General features: G+C 37.1%; 1 protein-coding gene across 5 annotated transcripts in view; it reads left to right on the top strand.

Annotated features, from left to right (window-relative positions):
* LOC141449024 (uncharacterized) overlaps window positions 1–20,738 on the top strand; it is a 56,732-nt gene that overhangs the window by 22,762 nt on the left and 13,232 nt on the right. Inside the window, exon 1 of one of the 5 annotated variants that reach the window (XM_074118026.1) lies at window positions 6,005–6,033. The exons of 3 other annotated variants lie outside the window; for them this stretch is intronic. The gene's annotated coding sequence lies outside the window, so the exon portion shown is untranslated. Of the gene's footprint in view, window positions 1–6,004; window positions 6,034–17,617; window positions 17,878–20,738 lie in introns of those variants that run through there. One more of the 5 variants, XM_074118023.1, reaches the window with a different exon arrangement.

The following is a 20,738-nucleotide window of genomic DNA, read 5'->3' as shown; positions in this document are numbered from 1 at the left end:
ATTAGCTGCTCTCTGACCAATGAGAGATTGTTCGAAGGCAAAGCTAAATGATTCAAGAAATTTAGATGGAATCAAATTAAAAAAATTACTTTGTTTATTAGGTGTGATGTGAAGGAATAAACTTCTTCAGTTAACTGAATAAAAAAGTTGTTCAAGGTGAACAAACGAGTAGGGCAGTGTTCTCTTTCAAATCGTTCAAAACTGTGTACAGAGGACAGGATAAAAGGAAAAATGCATAATTGAATTTTTTTTTTAATCTTAAATTTTCTGTGGAAAATGGAGCTATTAAAGGTGGGATACTGGAAAATATGCTTGCAAATTCCAAGATGAAGAGAGGGGTACTTGGAGGATAAAAGGAAAAAGGGAGATAAAAGCGAAGGAAACAATGGAAGACTGGATTGAAAAAGGAAATTAGTCTGGTGAGAGACCTGAGAAAGATGCTGGAAAAGAAAAAAAAAAAATTGGCAAGAAAATGTGAGACAATGAATCCGTATGAAACTGAAGAAGATAGATCATCAGCAGTAATGTGTGTGAAGTGCGGGCAAGAAGAGGCTTGGTGAGAAGACGGTCCAAATTGCCGGCAAAAGAAAAGAGCTGTTCACTTTCAATGTCAGCCAACAAAAAACTATTATCTGCCATATTTTACTAGGTTACTCACTGGTAGAGAGCCTGGATTTAGCCACTTGTGTTTCATCTCTAAACTCTGTGGACTATTTCAGCTCCACTTAGAACTCGGTAATTGAATGTAATTAATCATAGTTATGGTTTTATTTGAAGGTCAAAAAGTCATTAGTCTTAAAGTAGAGCGACGCAGTTAAATTCTTTTAACCATCGATATGTTTATGAGTGATCAAAGAATAGAAATCACCAAAAGAAATTTTGTAATTCCGTGTTGATACTTTTCTCGCTTTTGATACTATGGTTTTAGAACGGATTTCTCAACCTAAAGTTCTATTATATAAATGTGATTTTTTTCAGTTTTCTGGCGATTTTAAGAAAAGTAATTTTAGACTGGTGAGAGACCACAGAGAGATGTTGGAAAAAATTAATTTGCAAGAAAATGTGAGACAATAAATCCGTAAGATACTGAAGAAGAGCCTAGGGTAATCATCAGCTGTAACCGAAAGTTACCGCTAGATGGCAGGGGATGATGCAATTGGCATTGCAATTGGCAATTGTAACTTTGGGCTGCAATGACTGTTGGAATGCAATATTTGACTAAGTATATTCTTTTAGTTTTAAAAGTTTTCTTTTGTATGAGTTTTGTTTTACTGAGCATAGGGTTTACATTTAATGGTTCCGAGCACTCGCCACAGAGCACTTGGTGTTTAATTATTTTTTGTGTCCGACGAATTAAGAAGAGGGACTCAGAAAATTTAATACAAATAATGGCGTCCAAGAAGTGTGACACAAAAAAATAAAAAAAATTACCCAAATTTGGGCACGTAACGGATGAAAATAGAAGCTAAAATAAAATTAACTCATGTTACATATTACTCGTATGTTCTCGGACTTTGTTTTGTATAATATTAATAAAATTATAATTTTATCAGTTTAAAGGTAACATAAATTATTCGTTTAAGGAAAGATAAGTTTACAGAGAAGATGAAAGAATTTGATTTAAAATTTTGTTAATGTGCATAGTTTGTCCCGATATCTGGCTTGCTCTTAATGTTAGTACGATAACAATTATGTCTAAAGGAAACATTTATTACTTATTGTTGCTTCAGTAATATTTCATTCCACACTTAATTTTATTGTCCAATACCAAGCCAATAAAAGTCTCAATTTCTGTTTCTCACTACTTTTCGATTTTGTATGCATCTATTCTATTTTAAATTGCCTATTAATTGAAACAATTTTATTTAATTTCTTTTTAATGGTACGAGTGTTTACTGAGAATAGGGTTTACATTTAATGGTTCCGAGCACTTGTTACAGAGCACTTCGTGTTTAATTTTTTTTATGCCCGACGAATTAAGTTCTGAAGAAAATGTTGCACCTCGTATTCCGCACTGGAGTTGGATTTACGAACTAAGGAAGCTAGAATTCTGTTCTCTTATCACATTATCACTCTCGCCTACAGTGCGTGCACGGAACTTAAGATATCGATTTCGAAATTTGATTTTTGGATTTCCCGTTCAATTATCAAGAAAAATTAAACCGAGAAATTCATAGACGAACACAGGGAGAATCCGAAAAGATCCCTGATTATGTTATTAATATGTCTACCATGAAGCCCATATTAGATAAACCCGCTACCGAAGAGAAACAAATAATATCTGAGATTTACAATAATCTCCTGCCAGCTTTTTAGGGTTATTTTAGTTTTTCTGAAATCCGTAACTTCTCAGATTTAATTAACTTATGCCAAAAATATTGGTTTTACGCTGAACGCATTACATTTTTTAATCTTCTCCTCCCAAATGTGTTGCTTTGATATTTGGAAGTGCTTATATTCCTCCTCCAATAGATAAAGGAAATAAAATTTTCCTACTAATACGGTCCAGGTGACTAACTTTCAAGACAACGTAAAACCCATACTATAAGATAGCTAACCCTGTCTCTGGAGGGTTAGCTTCGGATCAGAGGGTTCGGTCACGGATCATCAGGATGATGCGAGAAGATGATCACTTAGAAGTTTTCTGATTAGATAATTTAGATAGGCCTAAAAAGGAGATAAGAAACAATTTATTTAATTACTAATATGAAGTAAGGTAGGATTTAACTCCAAACACTCTTTGTGTCTTGATAATTAGAAAATGGAACAAACATTGTTTTGGCCAAAAAATATCATGATATTCCAATATTATTTGCCGTTGATATTAACATCAGAGACGACTACTATTGGCTTACTAATAAGCTCTCAAATGAATATTTGTTAGTAAATATAAAATGGAGGTTTATATTCATCAACAGAAATATGGTGTTTGTAAATGATGCTAAGTTGAAAACCACAGAAAAATGGTATTTTAGTGTCACTAAATTAGAGAAGGATATTATCTATATAGGATTTAGACTAGACCTAACATAAATGGGGAGATCTCATCAAATTTTCAAAATTAAAAGGAAAAATAGAAAAACACTAAATAGGTTTAAATCATTAATTGATCACTTTCCTATTTCATCTTTTTAACAACTTAATTAAATCTTTCACGATGAATGGTTTAGAACTGTAGAGGCATTAAATAAAGCAGAACAGGGATTTAGAAAACATTGTAAACAGATTCTGTTAATACTGTTCTGGCTTGGGTATGAGCGTGGCTAACTCAGAGGTTCTCTGTAAACTTCTGAAGACCGAAGTTCTACACAAATTCTTATTTGAATTAATTAGTTAAATCGTGGCAAAGGATATTTTTTAAAGTCTATATCGACTTTTGAAATGAGGTCAACAATCATAATAGTGGGTAAATAAATTAAAAAATAATCTGGTTAAATAATGTCTCAGTTGAGTTTATTTCATCCTCTAATCCTATGTCTGATAATGAATATGATTGCCATTAGAGTTAATGATTAGGGAGATTAGGTTTGTTTAGCTAAATTACCACGTATCTTTTTTTTTTTACAACACAGAGCTTCTACTTTGATTGTTGAGTGACTGTGAGCGGAATGCGATGGATGATGTTTAGATTAGCAATGGGGGAAAGTGAGAAATTCAAGAAAAACTTGTCCTGAGAATGTGTAAATCTTTTGTAGAGGTTTCGAACACCAGCATAATATAATGTAGGGATTCCCTGTCGGCGACATCAAGAGATTTCTGATGAAATCAAGTCTCCTGTAGGGAGTAAAGAAGGGAAATTATGTCCTATTTTTAGCATGAACCATCTAAATTTCAATCATTTCATCATCTAGGTTTAAAAGCTTCGATTTAACAAAGAAAATATACGGTACAAAAAGTATTTATAATCAGACTAGGTTTTTCCAATTCACTATTTTTTGCACTTTAGAATTGTCTTTTAATTATAAAACTACAATTGATCAGTATGTTGTACCATGTCATATTATTTATTAAATTTTACATTTCCCAGTTATGATATATGTATAATCCAATGTGTAACTATTAAATTGAAGTTCTTGTTTATTCAGTTGTTGTTTTTAATTATTTTACACAAATATTTACGATTTTTGTGCAAGAAATAATTGTATTTTAAAAAATATCTATTCTGGATTTTCGTTTGGAATACATGGAGGCGAAAGTATTAAATTAATTTTTTCAGAAGTTATTTATAAAAATTGTGTGCACATAAATCTTGAAATTTTGACTGTAGAAATATTTTATATAAAAAAAATGTTTTTAAACAGAACTGAGAGAACGTTTTAGACTTGTCTTAAATTTTCGATTCAAATGGAATTCTTGAAGTAATATTAAAATCAGAATTATGAAATCCTGAATTCATTATTATATTCCAAAATATTATTTATAACTTTTATCCTTCTTATAGAGATGATACTAGTAAGGATAATTTAAATAAGTAACAGGGGGAAAAAACAGTCAAAGAAAACAAATTGTCGTGTTAAAGATGGGAATAAAGTATGAAATAAAGGCAGTGTACTAACATTGGGAGTGCATAACGAATGAAAATCATTATAGCGTTGCCGAGTGTGTGTGAGATGAGGTTACTGAGGAGGACCAAGAAGAGGAAGCCTCATAGACTAGAAGAGATAGAGGAACTGGCAAATAAGAAGAGTAGAAACCAAATCATCTTCTCTGCGACTTACATCATCCCAAACTATAATCACCAAAACTAATTCTTTTATTTTTTACTCATTTCCAACAAGTGCGAGTCTGTCTATTGTATTATCGCAGGTTGTGACCTCTCTACGTTGCTATAGCTCGCCATAAATAACTAAAATCTATATTATACTGTCTGTATACATTATAATACCAATTATAGAATTGTTTTCTTGTTACTAATTTATATTACATTTAAATATTACAAATTTTACTAAAAATAAACATTTTCTAAACGATTCTTTTTTTTTTATTCGCAATTATAGTTTTGTTTTTTATTAAATATTTTTCATACAACTAGTTACTATATATCATTCTTTTGCACGTGATTATTCTGTCATGTTTTCACTAATTATTATCCTTGATTATTGATTCAACCGTCTTCTGAAACTAATGTCATACCAAATTAAGGTCTTTTGTTATTTATTTTTGTACAAATCCTTAAGGTTTGTACAAGGTTGTGAAAACTCACAACAATTGAAATTACTAGTGAATTAAACAATCAGAATCAAACAATATCTGTTTATGATTGTATAAAATATTTGATTTTCCTTTGATATATATCATTCTCTGGCTTCGATTTATTTTTAACAGCTGCCTTTGAAAAAAAATCTAAAAATCTAACCTTATATGGGAGGAAGATTTCTTCAGGGAAGAAGAGGATGTGTGACCAGAAACTCTAGCGCAACACATTACAGAAGTAAGAAGAAGAAAGATTATTTCAGTAATGTTTTGTTTTGCTTTAATGTCAAACTTTCGATTTAGGGACTAGGTCATCTTAAGTCAGGGCTTGTACTTATGAACAAAAGCAATTTGTTTTACATTGTGGGTGATTGCTGTAAAAGATAGTATGTCTTCTGTCCTGACGGTCTACGCCCTCAGGGTTTGGCATTAAAACAAACTCAAAAACTTATGAGTGAAATTGGCGATTATCCTTCTTCCCCTTGTGCTAATGATCCTTCACCAAAGTAGATGAACAATGCTTTATAGTAATACAAAATTCTACCATTACAATCATTTTCATTTCTTCACTGGCTGATTTTAGCTTAAATAGAAACGTACATTTTCATAAAGTAAGAAAATAATAAAAATTTCCTTTATTTAATCGCTGCGATATTTTTCTTCCTTTCCTATTAATTTGGCTATATTAACGACTTTTACCTGATACTTTCTGCTTCTGATATAAATTATTTAAGATATTAACTGTTAGAAAATGAGGTTTTACAGGGAAAAAATATTCCTTAAACCCTACTTTTTTTAAATTTCAGATTCTTGAAGGATCCTTGCAGGGCAGAGCAAGAGGTAAATCTGCAAAATTTAATTTGAGGAAAAAACTTTCAGAAATATTTTTATTTGGGCAAATACTTGAAAGGATCTGCTTGTTTATGTAATATGTTCACTACATAAACAATTCTCCCGACAATTTCTGCTCCAATATAAATAAATGAATTTTATTTTTTCCTTTAAGTTTGGTTGTTCCATTCATCAATGATGTTTCTTCCTAAAAATGTAAGAGAAAGTGTATTATGCAATATAAAATGTAATTATTTTTCTTTTAGAATACAACAATTTGAAATCATGCCTTGGTTAGTTTCGGATTGTTTTGTTCAATAGGTTTTAATCTTCAAGAAAAATCTGGTGACTAATTATTCAGAATTGAAATAGATAACTAAAGAAGAATTCCAGATAGTTTAATGGTGTTTTAATGGAAATGCCTAATACCTTCTAATGAAGTGTTGTCTATCTTTGCACGCTTTTAAAGTTAATTAAAATTCTTCAGTTCTGATATAAAAAATTGCTAAAAGAGATATATTATATTAATAGTTAATGCAAACATGGGCTACCACGATTATTCTTGCAGTGCATGTTCTAGAAATTTCATTATTAGAACTACATTCAATTAACTCCTCATGCCTAATAATTATCACGTCAAATCTTGATGATCTTTTAATTAATTAAGAAACTATTTTACATAAAAAAAATTAAATTGATTTTGTCCTCTCCCTTGTCTCAATGAACTGTTGAGATGATTTAATTCGAGCTCTTCAATGACAGATATATAAAACAAATATTTATTATTTTTGGATGAAGGATTTAAATTTATTTTCTATATTTAAATTGGTTTTTATATAAATATTTATTTATTTTTATTTTTTTACATATACAAAGATTTTTTATTTTGATTCAAAGACCTTGTTACCTTCTTCCCTCAAAATGAAATGATCACTTAAATGCATACGTGTTTCTTTTGTTTAAACGTTTCTGTTAGATACGGCTGTTGTATACTAATGCGGCCGAGGGATGAAGTCCAGTATACAAGCTCTTCTTCTCACCGCTCGCAGGTACAAGTGACTGGATGGCCCTGAAAAGGACCGTTCACAAAAAAATGTGTCGGCGCTTGACTCGCCTATGGCGCTCCCCAGCGGGGTAGCCGTACAGTTGGGTGGCCCTGAAAAGGGCCGTTCACACTGTTGGTTGAAGTGACTGCGCCGCTCCGAGAATGGCTTGCTCCCAGCGCGAGGCCACAGCAAAAGTGATGTGAGAGGCCCTGAAAAGGGCCGTTCGCTAATACCAGTCAACCGGCTTTGGGAGCCCCGGCAGTGTGGCCAGCACCCCGATAAACCCCGGTACCAATTGGCCTGGTCCTCGCTCGTATCTCACACTGTGGCAGCGCTGGTGATTTGGCTTGCCTCCGTAGCTGGCGAACTGCAGCGGCTCGTGTGCTGGGCTTGGTCCTCGCTCTTGTCTCGCACTGCGGCAGCGCTGGCGTTCGGCTCGCCTTCGTAGCTGGTAAACCAAGGCGTCTCGTGTGCTGCACTTCCTTCTTTCTTCTTTCTTCACAATACAGGGGTTAAGTGATCGATTTTTTGTTCTGGTCCGGACAGTGAGGTCCTTTGGCCGGTACAGAGATCCAGGTTGAGAGTAAGGCCCAGTCAGCAATCTTCCAGCTAAGGTAGCTATTGTGGATGTTTTCCCGTTGAAAAATTATCTTGGACTGATGCAGACACGGCCGATTCTGCCCTTTTTATAGCGAAGTCGACCGTGCTGCGCCCTGGCGTCGCGACTGCGTCGCTATCTCTGTACCGTCCAAAGAACCACATTGCCATTCCAGAGTCTTGAGAAAGACTTTTTAAAATGGGCTATTTGCCTCTTTTCCTTTTTTATTTTTCTTTGATAAGCAATCATATGTACATATAAAAATTATTTTTTTTCTATTTACAAAAATTATGTAGCTGTTCAATTATGCAGCAAAGTGAAGTTGGGGTTCCAACATGCCTCCGCTCTAATTGAAGAGCTACGTTGCAAATCGCACTGGCCGCCTGATGGTCCTCGATGGTCTAGTTGACCGATGCTCGCTTCCTTCATCGTTGGCGGTAGAAGGCTCCGGAGGTTTTGGTGCATCCCGTTGGCTCTCCTCCAGTAGGTAGGCTGGCTTGAGGCGGTCCAACGAAACTCGGTCTTCCCTGCCGGGTAGTTGCACTGTAGCCGTTTTGTCATCCCGTTTCCGCACTAGGTACGGTCCTGAATAAGGTGGCGTCAGTGACCGCTTGTGAACCTCTTCTCGTAAGAATACGTGTGTGCACTTTTCCAGGTCCGGGCTGACAAAACATTTCGTTTGCGTTGGACTGATGGTTCGTGCCCATTCCTGCCGTAACAGTTGTAAACTGGCGTCTGTGGGTTCTTGAGTTCGAGGAGGCATGAATATTTCTCCGGGCAAACGTAGTGGCTGTCCCAACACTGCCTCTGCTGCGCTTAGCCCGGTGGTTCTCCTTAGAGCCGACCTTAGTCCTAGCAGGACCGTAGGCAAGGTCTTTGTCCATTTGCTGGCCTCTTCTAGCCTCGTCCGAAGTGCGCTCTTCAGGGAACGGTGCCATCGTTCTACCATTCCGTTGCTTTGTGGATGGTAAGCCGTTGTCCTGAGATGCGTGATCCCTAGAAGTTGCGCTAGCTGGTTGAACAGCGTCGACTCGAATTGCCTTCCTCTATCAGTTGTTAGGCGGACTGGTACTCCATATCGAGCTATCCAGTGGCGATAGAAGGCCTCTGCCACAGCGGTAGCGGTGATGCTAGTCAGAGGTATCGCTTCCGGCCACCCGGTCGCTCGGTCGACCATTGTCAGGAGATATTCTTTCCCGTCTGATGGTGGGAGTGGTCCAACTAAGTCCAGGTGCACGTGTTCAAATTTCTTGGACGGCATGAAGGACCCAAGCGATGTCGAGGTGTGTCGGTTGACCTTGGCCCGTTGACAGGGTATGCAGTGTTTTGCCCAATATGCTACGTCCTTTTCCATGTTTGGCCAGAAGAATCTAGCGGTCACCAGCTTCCTTGATGCTCTGATCCCTGGATGGCTAAGGCTGTGCAGATTCTCGTAGATTCGCTTCCTTAATTCCCCTGGTACGTATGGCCTGGGTGTTCCCTTTGTGGTCTCGCAGAAAAGACTGTACTCTGCACCAGGTACCGGAACTAGCTGGAGGCGAAGAGTCTCCCTTTTCTCTTGGGTATCGATTTCTTCGTCCCGTTTCTGAGCTTCAGCTAGGTTCTGAAAGTTGTTCAGTACAGTTACCTCCGCAATCCTCGATAAAGCATCAGCCACGGTGTTGTCCTCTCCCCGCTGGTAGCGTATATCCGTGGAGAATTGAGAGATGTAGTTCAATTGCCGTAATCTCCTGGGACACAAGGTCTTATTGCTCTGTAGCATTGCGTAGGTTAGTGGCTTGTGGTCGGTGTATATTAGGATATGCCTGCCCTCAATCATGGGTCTGAAGTAGCGTATTGCCTCATACACTGCCAGAAGCTCTCGGTCGTAGGTGCTGTAGTTTTGTTGCGCCTTGTTGAACGCTTTAGAGAAGAACCCTAGCGGCTGTAGTGTGCCCTCTTCCTGTTGCTGTAGCACTGCTCCCATGCCGATGTTGCTGGCGTCACAAGCTACTGATAGCTGAGAGTCCGGTGAAGGATGTGCTATGCATGTTGCATTCGCAAGGTCCTCCTTGGTCTTCTCGTAAGCCGCTTCTGCTTCCCTCGACCACACTATAGGCGTCTTATCTCTGCGTTTAGCGTGGTGGAGATATTTGTTGAGCTCTCTCTGGGTGGTGGCTGCGTTGGGAAGGCACTTCCTGTAGAAGTTTACCATCCCAAGAAATCTCCTTAGATCATAGATGGTGGCTGGCTTTGGTAGTTCCCGAATAGCTTTCACCTTCTCCTGGAGTGGGCAGATCCCTTCTGGTGACACGGTGTACCCAAGGAAGCTGACTGTCGGTTGTCCCAGTACACATTTATCAGTCCTTAGCGTCAGCCCTCGCTCACTCAGCCGCTGGAACACTACTTTTAGGTGGGCTTCGTGTTCTCGCTCATCCTTGGACGCAATGAGTATATCGTCTACGTAGACGAACACGAATGGTAGATCCCTAAAAAGGTGGTCCATGTATCGCTGAAAGGTCTGGGCTGCGTTTCTTAGACCGAACGTCATCTTGACGAACTCGAATAGGCCAAACGGTGTGATTATAGCCGTCTTCGGAATGTCTTCTTCCGCCACTGGTATATGATGGTACGCCTTGTTTATATCCAGAGCCGAGTAAATCTTAGTGCCGTATAACTGAATCGTGAAGTCGTGCAAGTTAGGCACATTGTATCGGTCTGGCACGGTCTTGCTATTCAGCAGGCGGTAGTCACCGCAAGGTCGCAATGTTCCATCCTTCTTCTCAACCACATGCAGTGGGCTGGCCCATGGGCTCTTGGATGGCCGACAGATACCGTCGTTCATCATTTGCTGGAACTCCTCCTTGACAGCTTGATACTTGCCTGGCGGCAATCTGCGCGCCCTGCTGCATACGGGAGGCCCTGTAGTTTCAATGTGATGAAATATCCCGTTGTTTTGTCGTACCTTATGTGAGCCAACCTTCGTTAAAGTAGGGAACTGTAGCAGCAACTCCCTAAATGGTACGTGCGGTGGTACAGTAGATAGCTCTAGTAGCTCCACGACTTCAATGGACCCTATAGTTGCGAGTCCTGTGGTCCGGTCTATTAGACAGCGCTGGGCCAAATCAACCACCAGATTGCTTCCGGCGAGAAAGTCTGCCCCAAGTATGTGCTGCGTGACGTTGGCCACGATGAAATCCCACACGAACAGTCGGCGTAAGCCAAGATCCAAGCTCTTCCTTTGCTCTCCATAAGTTGGGATTGGAGTGCCGTTAGCCGCATACAGGCTGAATCCTGAGTCTCGTTCCCTGGCCTTGTTACAGTTGGGGATGATGGATATCGCCGCGCCCGTGTCCACCAGGTATCTTGTCCCTGTTTTTATGTCAGTGACGAAGAGACGGCGGAATTTATTAGCGGTAGCGGCTTCCGCCTTCCCGTCTACCGCGTCCCATTTGTTGACGGCTGGCTGGCGGTCTCCCATTTGCAAGGTTTCTTGCACTTTGTGGCCTTCTCCCCGAACTTGTGGTGGTAGTAGCAATACCCATCCTTGGGAGCTCCTTGGTCACGGTTCCGGGACCTACTTCTTCCACGGTTGCTGCGCTGAATGGTAGTGGCCAATGAAGAAAATTGCTCGTGCAAATCTTGCAGTTGCTTCTCCAGTCGAGCCAGTCTGTCGCCGTCGGTATCCCTCACAGCGTGAACAGAGGTATTGGAGTCTACCTCCATTACCTTGTCTGCCACAGTGGCCAACTTGTCTAGGTCGTCCTGTTCAATAGCGGCTAGAATCCCTCTCACTCTCTGCGGTAGTGCTCGCAGCCAAACGGTACGTAAGACGCCGTCCGACATCGCTGTACCCGCTTGGTTTTGCATTTGTCGCAACAGCTGTGAAGGAGTCATGTCGCCAAGCTGTGTTTGTTCCAGAAGCCTTAGTATCCTTCTCTCCTGGCTTTGACTGTAGATAGCGATCAGTTTTTCCTTCGTTGACGTGTAAGGCACTGGACCAGGTGACTGCACTGAGCCGGCTATTTGTGTAAGCACCTGATATGGTAGCTGACCAACCAGGGCTTGAAATCGTCCAGCCTCGCTCTTGATCTTGTAGGCCCCAAATAGAGCTTCGATTTGTAGAAACCATAATGCTGGATTTTCCTCCCAGAACTGGGGTAACTTCACGAGGCTTACAGCCTCTGTGTCCGGTGCAGGCTCGAGCGGTGCGTCCCTCGCTTCAGTCATCACGTCGGGGTCACCAATTGTTGTATACTAATGCGGCCGAGGGATGAAGTCCAGTATACAAGCTCTTCTTCTCACCGCTCGCAGGTACAAGTGACTGGATGGCCCTGAAAAGGACCGTTCACAAAAAAATGTGTCGGCGCTTGACTCGCCTATGGCGCTCCCCAGCGGGGTAGCCGTACAGTTGGGTGGCCCTGAAAAGGGCCGTTCACACTGTTGGTTGAAGTGACTGCGCCGCTCCGAGAATGGCTTGCTCCCAGCGCGAGGCCACAGCAAAAGTGATGTGAGAGGCCCTGAAAAGGGCCGTTCGCTAATACCAGTCAACCGGCTTTGGGAGCCCCGGCAGTGTGGCCAGCACCCCGATAAACCCCGGTACCAATTGGCCTGGTCCTCGCTCGTATCTCACACTGTGGCAGCGCTGGTGATTTGGCTTGCCTCCGTAGCTGGCGAACTGCAGCGGCTCGTGTGCTGGGCTTGGTCCTCGCTCTTGTCTCGCACTGCGGCAGCGCTGGCGTTCGGCTCGCCTTCGTAGCTGGTAAACCAAGGCGTCTCGTGTGCTGCACTTCCTTCTTTCTTCTTTCTTCACAATACAGGGGTTAAGTGATCGATTTTTTGTTCTGGTCCGGACAGTGAGGTCCTTTGGCCGGTACAGAGATCCAGGTTGAGAGTAAGGCCCAGTCAGCAATCTTCCAGCTAAGGTAGCTATTGTGGATGTTTTCCCGTTGAAAAATTATCTTGGACTGATGCAGACACGGCCGATTCTGCCCTTTTTATAGCGAAGTCGACCGTGCTGCGCCCTGGCGTCGCGACTGCGTCGCTATCTCTGTACCGTCCAAAGAACCACATTGCCATTCCAGAGTCTTGAGAAAGACTTTTTAAAATGGGCTATTTGCCTCTTTTCCTTTTTTATTTTTCTTTGATAAGCAATCATATGTACATATAAAAATTATTTTTTTTCTATTTACAAAAATTATGTAGCTGTTCAATTATGCAGCAAAGTGAAGTTGGGGTTCCAACACGGCTCCCACTTCTTGAAGCATTTAATGCAATTCCGTCGCTTGAACGTTTATTTTGGCGAGGCTTTAATAAAGGAGAAAAGCTATTTCATCCAAAACAAAGAAAAACAATAAAAACTCTTAAAATAAAATCCAACTTCACAACAACAGTTTTCAAAATATCTGGCATTTGATATTCATTTGACTTCTTCTTACTTTAATTTTCTGCAAATTTCAATAATACTGTTCAAATGTAGTGTAATACCTATTGGAGAAAGCTTGAGGTATTAGAGAATGTGTTCTCTGATTTTCCTTTAATAATCTCCAGCTGTGAATGTTTTATTTCTATCTTTGATTTTATCAGTTTTGGCACTCATGTATTGGTATTGCACTTTTATCCATCATTAGATAGATTGAGATTTCGACTTCACTTACGTCACTGTCTCATTTGCTTGGGAGATAACAGTGACCGCTCTGTTTTTATATTTTTCAACCTTCCGTATTTATGTTGATCTTTTCTACTTTTGTGGTATGTCTTGTTAGTCGAAAGAACTTTTAAGGTTGATTTTATTTAGTATGTATTCAAATTTCAAACTGAACATCGGTAGCTTTTCGATAGATAGTAAGAATATTCTTTTTAAACCTAGAGATTCTAACCGAACTATTCTTATTTCAGAGAGCTTTACTTTTTATCCAGTACTTAGTGAGAGAACTTTAGTGCTATTTGGCAAATTTTACTATACATTCTCAAATTACAGGGTATCACTTTTAATACCTACCGATCATGCAAGACTAACATCCATACAAGAGGGTTGGAAACTAACTCACAAGCCTTCCATTTCTTACATGCAGTGGTGTGCTCTTTAGGCACAGCCTTTCTACAATTATTTTGTAAAACACATAGAGGACATCACAATGCGAGTTTTCTATCCAAAGAGACCCTGTTCCTCGGCATGCTCAATCTTCTCTTTCTAGTAAATGGACAGAGAACTGAATTGGATTCAGGCCACTAGAGTCACTCCAGTACCCTTCAAGCTCCCGTCTACATTCTTCCTATGGATTCCTTAAAGAGATGTATATTTATTCACACATCCTCGGCATAAAAGACCATTTTACTATTATTGATCAGGACTGATTTTATTTCAGCTACATAAATAGAATATGGCGTAGAATGCTTCTCTAGAAAAGTCCAATTTTAGTCCCTCATGGCCCCTTTTAGACATTGTTTATTTCAACGTAGATACGTCCATTTGCAATTAATTCTATTATATTTTTATTGAAGCTATTGCATCTTTTAGCCAAATCGGAAATTTCAGAATTATAAGCAGCGCTGCAATCTGAAAGCACCATTAATGTTATATTTTAAATTTTACGTTTTGAAATTTGATTGGATTTTTTTTTGTGATCAGTTTGATTTCACTTATCCTGTACCATTTTTCCTTTTCTAAAACCATTTTGGCTAGATGGTAGCAACCTGTTAGGACTCTAACCACCAGTCCAGCCTGTTTTTAATCATCGTTTCGAAGTTTTCATAACAACCGACAACATCGTATTGTCGATATGAATCGCTGGGTTTTCGATTTTAATTTTCATGTCAGAAGAGAGAATATATACTTCTCCTTTTGGTAGTTCGTTTGAAAGAGCTGTCACTGAAGCGAGGTGCCGGTTTGTTTTTATCGAGAACCGGTAATGTCTGCATTAGTATTGACAAAACTCTTTGTATCTGATTTAGATAAGATACGATATTAGTAGCTATAATTTGCTTTACAGTAAACTATTTCTTGTATTTAGGACAGACGCTGTGAAAAGACGTTTTTCTCCTTATTAAAACTTTCCATCTGTATCTGAAATGGCCTTGCGTCTTCATTTCTGTACATTACTTTGTAGTAGTAGTGTCTGTCCCTTTTTCTGGGCATTCTGAGCTCTTGATGCCTTCCTATAAACTAATTCTTCCTCTAGCGTAGCACAAAAACTAAATAAGTAATAATTAGGACAGTAATAAATACCAACGATTGCTTGCTTTTGCAGCGCGGTTGTTTTGTTTCGCTTATTGAAGAATTGTATGCTTTAGCTGCTGATAAAATTATTTTAATATTGTTCCTATTTTGGTTACTATGGCATTGCTTCTGTTAAACATTGCGCTATAGAGTTTATGTTTCCTTCGACCTTGAATCAAAAGATTTATTATGAGTTATGCTATTTTAATGAAATGTAGTGCAAAAAGGAAACCAAAATTAAGTAGTCTTTTTTACATATTGTCGGCAGGAAAATTGTAATTATGGGATAAACCGAAAGGTCAAAGCAATATCTGATCAATATCTGTAGAATACAACAATGTAGACGTAAACATCTAATTTGCCGCAACGTTAATCTCATCAAGGATGAATAGAGATATGAATGATCATATCTCTTCACACCATCATCTCACAGCATTCTATGTAATATTTAGAGATGACCTTGATGTCACATAAATTTCTTTTAACTATTTGGGGATGTGGTCATTCAGATAAATATTTGTTCGATTTACTTCTTAATTGTAAATAAAAGGCCTGGTTTTCGAATTTAAGTCAACAATTAAAACACTTCACTGCGAGATGTAATAATTATTTAATGCTTTGTTCAACAGAATTATCTGAGAAATGTCAAACCAGTAGTGTTTATAATATTCTTGTTTTGTTCTTTAAAATTTTCTTAAAAACCTAAGATTTTTCTTTTACTTTCTCCTTACACATTATTTGATAAACTGTTGCCATTCAATACAATTTTCTGCAATAAATTTTAAAAATTGGAAATACACGTTTTGAGATCATCGTAAAGCTTAAAAACGTTTTAGAGTTTACGTTTAAAAATATTTCATTAGGAATTTCATCGCATTCCTCGGAAGGATAATTATGTACCTTCCTTCCATTCATCATCTCTGAAAGGTTTTTATATCGAATACGTTATTCTTAAGAATAATCGTATAAGATAAAATCCAATGGTGAGATATCAAGAAATCGCGTTGGGTATTCTTCACAAGATTAATTGGTTCATTCTTTTTTTAAGACACTGTCCGTAGTAGTGCCTGTTACCTTAATTTTATTGCAGGAATCTACAGGTATTCTGGAAGATTTTAGGGATGAAAGACTCCACCAGATGACCATCGTTAGATCTTTACCTATCTTAATGAAAATCAGCCTAACAGGAGATAGGACGCAGAGATTTTGTAGAATACCCACTGCGACCTCTTGACTTCTCACCATTGTTGTTTTTCTCTTGTACGGTTATTCTCAGCAGGTTCGCGGACGGTCTAAATTCACACATGAGCACCCTCCTTAAATGCAGTTTTAATGTTTGATAGATGAACTCGGACAAGAGGTTTTTGATTTGAAGTAAACATAAAAAATATTTTTAAAAAAAGATATAACTGCATTAGCAGTCTGTCTGATACTAATTGTTTTTACCATTAAGAGAGTCTGCAACTGCAATTGCAGTCAATACTGTTATAGTATACACATTATTTAGCTGCCAAACTTTATACATATATTAGGTGAGAAAAGCACATTAAAACAATTGGGTATTTCATAAATTTATTACTTGCTTATGATAACAAAAATGAAAAAAAAAATTATACAAATTCCAATAACATGCGACAAGTAATAATAATTTATTAAAGATAAGCAAACATTTTATGAAAATCAAAATTTAATCGCTTTCCTCGTCGGTATTTATTTGTTATTTATGGCATTTTTTAATTGATGAATTACTTTCTAAACATACCAGTTGCCCAGTGCTGTCATCTGAAGAATACATCACTCGTAGAAATGATTTAGTCCATCTCTTGGATGAGTCCATGTTTTAACCCTATCAGTACAGGGCTTAGGGTGAAAATAAAGCCATAGATATGAAATGGCAAATTACAATGAATGTCTGCATGTGCTTATTACTAAGAAGTATAGCAGCTTGCTACAAAACTCAATCCCAAAAAAGCAGGCTGCTCAGAACGTCACCTTTTGTTTTGGCGCGAAATGTATAATCATTTTCCTCAACCTTTAAAAGTGTAATAAAAACAGAACAAAAGAAATCCGGTTTTTTTCTAGCTAATAAGGTGTGATAAAAATTTTTGTGACTCCCACCCAGTTGTAATTTGTGATATTTGTAAAAACCCGAGTTTAAAAATGAAAAATAGCAGGAAATTTAAACTTTTCGCAAGTGATGGGATTTTTCACATGTGTGAGATGCTTAGTTCGTAAGTTTTAAGAAAATTTGTCATAGACAAAGTTGCATTTTAATTCATGTTTATTATGAGACTTTGTAGTCAATTTATTTTTGCTAATCGCTTTCTTCGTCCACGACACCTAATTTAGAAGTTAGACGTAAAGTCTACCTGCAAAAATAGGCGTTACTTTACTTCTTTTTTTTTTTGTTACATATCCAGAAAGATTAACGCAATAGTAATTCGAAAACCGGTTTGCAAGTTCGAATCTTTTTAATTCCCATTTCAGAATCCTTTTCGATAAAATTCTGATGATTATGTTGTATTTAATGTAGGAACACTTTCCTTGGCGCCAGTGATACGGCTCCAGCTGTGAATTAGTTCAACTTGTTTTTGCTCTTTTATTTAAAAAAAAATAATATTTTTAAAATAAACAGAATTGAAGAAAATTATCGGTTAGAATTGTGAGAACATAAATAGACAATTTTTCTATTTGATTTATTCACATAAAAATTTTGTATTATGTAAGTAATTTTAATTAACATAAGTTGTAAAGAAACATAAGTACTAATTGTAAAGAAATTCAAGAAGAATGTTAAAAAAAATCATAAAACGAATTCAATGAGATTAATTGCTCTTATCCGAACGATGTTGACTGTAGTGTACAACTATATAATTTAATATTGGAACAAAATAAGATTAGTAGGGCGATTGTATACAGTGCTTAGCCGTGGACAGGCTACCCAAAATTAGGATGAGCGTGTGCTTGCAGCTTTTTTTTTCTGCAATAATTTGGACCGGCTAGCACAAATTGTTAGTATCATTCTTAATTCTGATTTTTATACTAAATAAATAGAATACTGAATTGATTTCCTTCAATTTTTGTGTTTTGCTTTTTATGAATTCATACCTATTCAGTAGGTTTCTTCTCACCTTCTCTTAGAGTGTTAACCATTTTATTGGTAACTCTTTTCATTATGAGGGTTGTTGTGTGTAAGGTACACAATGTGTATTAAGAAATCTTGTTTACACAAGGTTAATTGTGTCGCATCCGTTTTTTGTTCTATTCCATTCCTATCTTGGCGTGCGTGGGATTATCTGTCTTCCACATTCCTCCCAATTATTTACATAGTCCTTTATATTATTTTTATTTACTTAATTTGTATTAATTACAAAATCTATAATGTACTTAACAATAAGTATTTCGTGAGAGCTAAAAGTTTAAATCTAAGATTGCGTTATTTTTTTTTGCTGTTTAAAGATGATAATTTTTAAAGGTTGTAGTTTAGTTATTTGAAAGTAATGGTAAAAGTTAATCTTTATTTTATTAATAAGTACTGAAGTGACAATATAAGAATATTACTAAATATGAAAAAAAAAATGAATATTCTGAAATAAAAATATTAAATGCAAGTAAATGTCATGCATGATCCACTCATTGCGAACTCGTGCATTGTGAGTTTCCATCTCTAAAGATACCTAAATCTAACTGTATTCAATATAGAATGGTTCTATTGATTGCAGATCAATTATATAATGTTCAATACTAATGAGTATTTGATAAGAATAAAAAGTGTAACCTCAAATATTTATAAAAAAGTGAAGATATAAGAAAATTTAAAGATATTAAAGAAATATAAGTGTGATATAAGAATTCCTAATAACAAGAGAAATTATTTTTCATTTCTTTAAATTCCCAATGAAATACATCAATTAGAATTTTACTGGTTATATTAATCATTTATATGTATAACATGATATCCACAAAATTTTATTTCGTCCACCAAAGATGCGCTAAACTGGGATCAGGACGTTAAGTGGCGCCTCTAAAAAATCGGCGACTATTTTAATACTTTACTTTAATCTCTTTATTTTGTATTATTTATCCGTTGGAGCATGCATATTACTCTATCATTATTTTTATCACATCATTTACTTACATTACTATTATTATTGTGGCTCTATTTCTGTGGTCATTGACTTCTAGACCCTTCAAGCACTTTAAAGTTATAACTTTGTCACGTTGTTGCTGTAAAGTTACTACTAAAAAATACTTTTATCTAAATTTTTAGTCTTGGGACTAAATTAAAAGTATTTTTTATTTATATACGACATTTTCTAAGTAAGGGCATATTTAAGAGAATCAGAAAAACTGAATGTAATAATGGTGATGAAATTAAGTTAGGGTGTTCGCTGCGTGACAGATGAACTTATTCGAAAATGTCCCGATCCAATCACTTGCTAAACCTGACATTACAGGATACATCCTCTTCGGTAACCTTGGCCGCCTCGTACTCGATGTAGGTATTTTAACCTTAACACACGCCTAATGCGTTTGCAGAAATATTAACGCGTACTGAAATTCTTTATTTTCACTTTATATAAAACCCTAATTATATTTTAATAATCTATTAATTTCTTTACTTCTAAACATTTTTAAGAGTGGCCAAAAACTGGATGAACCTTTACCATCTGATTTGGGATGGTCTTCTACCTTGCAAGCGACACCTTCTGTTATATGCAACACTATCCAAAACCCTAAAGTGGCCGACTAAAAAAATATAATCCACGTCCATTTCTTAATGCTCGTTATCTCTTACTTTTTTTCTAAAATTCATCTTCTTCGAGTGGTGTTAGACCTTTAACTGCTGAAATTTATCCGGGTCCTACGATGTTCGTCTTTAAAAATACCCTAAACATTCCCGGAGATATCACTGCCTCCTCTACTAATAATAATCGTAATAATATATAATAGTAGTAACGTATAGAGTAGTAATACTAATAATAATAAAAACTAATAGTAATTTTAGAAGAGGCGATTGGTTGCAAGTGTAAATCTTTTAGCAGAAGACGCTTGAAGATTTGCCCTGGGTACTTCTAGCTGAACAAGACTAACGAAAGGAGATTGATTCCTTCCTTAGAGATGCGTTCGGCTTGGTTTGGTGCTGCTTAAAGTATACCTAATCTTCTATTTTGGGCCGTTTTAATCAATGATAATATCTTGGAGTTTATCTTTAGCCTTCCTAAACTTTCTTCACCTTGGCGCCACTTCTAGAAGAATCGATTCTAGATGAAGGATTACAATTGCCGAGAAGAACTTGGGAGTGGTAATCATGCGAATTTATTTATTAATAAACTAGAAATAGAAGAGACAACTTTAATTGTTTTTTACACATAGTTCTTTTCATTTTAATATTGGGTTGTCAACTGGTGGGAGAAAACAAGACCCAAACAGCTTTACAAAGACATAACAGTCTGTTGTATCAACAATCAATGTCAATGACTAGAGACGAGAGAAGTCTTAACATCAGAAGAGGTCACATATCTGGACCAGCTATGCTAATCTAAATTAAAGTCTTCCATTGTATGTAAATCAATCTTTACGTACCTACATCTTAGTCGGACACTGTAAAATAAACCTCCTATCTCAACAAGTCATTGTTTGTGCTCAACGTCATAAGAACAAATGTGACAACCAGCATTTTAACAAATCAAACTATCCCTAACAGCTTCAATCTGGTTTTATTATTTCTAGCTATTTACCACGTTAGAGACGTTAAGTTAGATCAAAAGATTTACATAATTTTAAAAGCTTTCACAGCGGAAAATGTGTTATCACAAAAGCTAAACTTCGCGAGAAAACCATGGCTTCTCTTTTACTATTGTCCTCACTA

Source organism: Rhodnius prolixus, unplaced genomic scaffold, assembly GCF_049639745.1.
Source record: "Rhodnius prolixus isolate KJV_2025 unplaced genomic scaffold, Rpr scaffold_2, whole genome shotgun sequence".
NCBI classification, from domain to species: Eukaryota; Metazoa; Arthropoda; class Insecta; order Hemiptera; family Reduviidae; genus Rhodnius; species Rhodnius prolixus.
This window is presented reverse-complemented; position numbering and strand designations above follow the sequence as displayed.